The sequence below is a fragment of the Hordeum vulgare genome, chromosome 6H (genome assembly GCF_904849725.1).
Source record: "Hordeum vulgare subsp. vulgare chromosome 6H, MorexV3_pseudomolecules_assembly, whole genome shotgun sequence".
Lineage (NCBI taxonomy): Eukaryota > Viridiplantae > Streptophyta > Magnoliopsida > Poales > Poaceae > Hordeum > Hordeum vulgare.
Window position 1 is genome coordinate 244,766,188 of NC_058523.1, and position 4,314 is coordinate 244,770,501.

The window sequence follows — 4,314 nt, forward strand, 5'->3', positions numbered from 1 at the left end:
CTGATCGACTGAAGACCTCCTTCATCACGCCCTTCGGGGCCTAGTGCTACACCACCATGACGTTTGGTCTGAAGAACGCTGGTGTCACGTTTCAGCGCTGCATGCAACAATGCTTCCTGCCGCAGATTGGCAGGAACATCCACGTCTATGTGGATGACATCATCGTCAAGACCAAGCAGCACTTAAGTCTCCTTGAAGACTCACGAGAGACGTTCACTAATATGCGCGAATACAAGATCCAGACCAACCCGGAGAAGTGCGTCTTTGGGGTTCCAGGCGGCAAGCTCTTGGGGGTCTTCGTGTCCACTCGTGGCATCGAAGCAAACCCTGACAAGATCAGAACCATCGAGCGGATGGTGAAGCCGACTCGATTCCTTGACGTCCAGAAGTTCGCCAACTGCCTGGCGTCCCTTAGCCGGTTCGTCAGCCGGCTGGGTGATAAGGTGCTTCCACTCTATCAACTAATGAAGAAGACAACCAAGTTCGAGTGGAACGACCAGGCGGACAACGTCTTCCGCGACCTCAAGCGCGTCATCTCGAGCCTGCCAATCTTGATGGCGCTGACTGAAAGGGAACCCATCCTAATATACATCACGGCAACCACTCGCGTGGTCAGTGTGGTTTTGGTAGTGGAGCGCAAGGAGGAGGGCAAGGTACTGTTAGTGCAACACCCTATCTATTACCTCAGCGAGGTCTTGTCCGCCTCCAAGAAAAACTACCCCCATTGTCAGAAGATGTGTTATGGTGTTTACCTTGCCCCAAAAAAGTTGAAGCAATACTTCCAAGAGCATGCCATCACTGTGGTGAGCACTGCTCCACTTTCAGAAATCATGGGCAACCGTGATGCCACGGGTCGGATTGCCAAGTGGTCCATCTCTATGGCTGACCATGACATCCGCTACGAGCCTCACACTGCCATCATGTCCCAGGTGGTGGCCGACTTCCTCGCCGATTGGGCTGAAACCCAATTCACGCTGCCGCCTCTAGACTCCACTCATTAGCGGATGCACTTCGACGGCTCAAAAATGCAAACTGGTCTGGGAGCCGGCATCATCTTGACGTGTCCGAAAGGAGACCAACTCAAGTATGCTCTCCAGATACACTTCACCGCGTGCAACAACGTCGTCGAGTACGAGGCACTTGCTCACGGCCTCCGGCTTGCCAGAGAGATTGGCATCCGGCGGATCCTTTACTTTGGAGACACAGATCTTGTGGTGGAGCAAGTCTTTGGCGAATGGGATGCCAGGGACGTCAACATGGCGAGCTACCTCTTCCTCATCCAGCAGCTTAGTGGTCCTTTCGAGGGCTGCGAATTCCATCATGTCCCTAGGGGGGACAATGAGGCGGCTGACACCTTAGCCAAAATTGGCTCCACAAGGCAAGCAATCCCAGCCAATGTCTCCCTCGAGCAATTGCACAAGCCATCCATCAAGCCGTCTCCAGAGTCGGCGTCGATCTTTGTGCCGGCAGATCCTTCAGTGCTAATGACGTTGGCTATGCCAGTTATGCCGGCTACAACTACTGTGCCGGCTACACTGGCTCTGCTGAGTCCAACTGCTACGCCGACTACAACTACTTTGCCGGCTACAATAACAACTCCGGTTACGCCAAGCCTCGAATCCTGTCGGCTCGACAGCCAGTGGGTGGCCGTCATGGAGGTAGACGGCGTGCCGGCTGCCACAGCGGCATCAGAGACAGAAGGTTTCGAGCCTGCGACTACGTCAACAAGCGTGGGGGCTGCAGAAGCTCCTCATACTAGAGTCGAGGCAGAGCGGCTCCTGTGTCGGCTTCGTCATGGGCTCAACCCATCTTGGCCTACCTTCTTCGCAGCGAGCTTCCCCAATATGAGGCAGAGGCAAGATAGAGCCAGCGTCGATCGGCAACATACGCCATCATCAATCACGAGTTGGTTCGGCATAGCGTGACTGGCGTGTTCCAGCGCTACGTCGAGCAGAAAAGGGGCAAGAGACCCTCAGTGACATATATCAGGGTGAGTGTGGGCATCATGCCGCTTCTAGAACCCTGGTGGACAAGGCGTTCTGCCACGGATTCTACTCGCCCACGGCCCTCGAGGAGGCTGTGGACATGGTCAACAAGTGTGAAGGCTGCCAACACTTCAGCACGCAGAGCCACATGCCAGCTTCAGCCCTCAAAACCACCCCTGTCATGGCCATTTGTCGTATGGGGGTTGGATATTGTGGGGCCATTCAAGACCACTCGAGGCGGCATGACACATCTCTTGGTGGCTGTTGATAAATCTACCAAGTGGATTTAGGCCATGCCCATCAAGAAACTGGACGGCCCCACGGCCATCAGGTTCATCAAGGACATCGGTGTCCGCTACGGCGTCCCCCACAACATCATCACCGACAAAGACACCAATTTTGCCAAGGGTGCTTTGGCACTCTCCTGCTCCAATGAAGGCATCCAATTCGACTTGGCATCGGTGGCTCACCCACAATCCAACGACCAGGTGGAAAGGGCCAATGACGTGATCCTAGCTGGCAACAAGCCAAGGCTGGTGGTGGCACTTGTTAGGTCAGCCGGCTGCTGGATTGAAGAGCTGCCAGCTGTGCTGTGGAGCCTCTGCACCATGCCGAACTGGTCAACCGGCTTCACGCCATTATTTCTGGTATACGGGTTCGAGGCAATCATCCCCACGGATGTTGAGTTTGACTCTCCTAGGGTCATCGTGTACACAGAGACGGAAGCAAAGGAGGCAAGAGAAGACGGCGTCGATCTGCTCGAAGAGCCACGGGATCTGGCCTTGAGCCGGACGTCCATATATCAACAGAAGCTGAGTTACTTTCACAACAAGAAGATCAAGCTCCTCTCTTTCAGAGAGGGTGACTTGGTGCTTAGAAGAATCCAGCGAACAACCGGCCAGCACAAGCTCTCTTCCCCATGGGAGGAACCTTTCATCATCAGTCGGGGGTTGCATAACAATGCATACAACCTGATAGACGCCCAGAAGCCAAGGAAGCACAAGAGAGACGACTCTGGCCAGGAAACGGAGCATCCATGGAACACGGAGTTGCTTCACCCATTCTATTGCTAGGGTGCAAAAGAAAAGAAAAAAGCATGTACGTATGTGTCTTCCTCCCTTCTCGGGATTTTCAATGAATGAATGCAATTGGTGTTTCAAGCCGGTGTTTGAGACACACCTCTTTCAAATTCATGGCAAGAGTTTTTCATTCGTTTGTGAGTTCCCTGGTCCGGCTCTACGGGCTCGGGGGCTCCCTAGCCGGCCCGAACGATTTCCTTAGTTGTAGCTGAGCGTATAGTGTACGTCGGGTCAAACCCTTGCCGTCTCGACAAGCTACAGTTCGGCTCCTGACTGTCCGGCTAACGACATGGTGGCGGGAAAGGCAGGCTGCATGAAAAGCTCAACTACAAAGAAGGCTACCGACTCGGGTCGGTTTGATGACTTTCGAACATATTTTCTAACCGGCCTCTGCTGGCTCGCTTTTGAGTCTAAGAGTCTTGATGGCTTCGAAAAGTCTAAGTCCAATGTTCTCAAAGGCAGAAGCCTCGTCCCAATCACAGACCGGCTCCCGGTTGTCGGGCTGGCGAGGCGGATGTTTGAGAGAACAAAGGAGTTGGATGAAAAAGAGTCAAACATGAATCAAAAGAAAAAAATGCGAGTCAACACGCATAGTGCTTACGAATTCAATGTAGAATGACATAGCATATATTACATTCAAAAGCATTCAGAGGCCCACAACCGAAGTTCATTATAATAAGACACCCGCAGTGGGTGGAACTGTTGGAATGACAATAAAACACAGATAAAAAACAAAGAGGGCAAGCTAAGGGGCGGTGGCTCCGTCTGCGGCCCCGGCTGCAGATCCTGAAGTGGTGACTTCACCATCGCCGGCTACGCGTGAGGCGGATGCGCCGTCTCCGCCTCGAGCGCCTTCGGCACCGTCCTTCGCGGTCGAGTGTGCGTAGGCCTCACTGCTGGAGTCGATGACTTCCTCCTCAAGGGCCGCCTCGGCAGAACTACCTTCGGCGCCGTAAGGTTGTAGATGGAATAGGTCCTCAGGGACCACGTTGCCATCTGCATCGCGCTCCAAGCCGAATTCGTCCTAGGTGGCAAAAGAGGCGATGTAACTGGCCCTCACATGCAACTGGTCCTCTAGGGTCACCACCTCCTCCTCCGACCGGCGCGCTGTGCTGCGAGCTTGCCCAAGTCCAGGTTTTGGCACCAGGACATGGCCATGTACGCACCAGCGTGTGCAGCAAAGGCACGCCAGGCATCGAGGCGGGAGCTGCCGACCTCAAGCTAGCAGGACAGCCGGCTCATGGATGCCC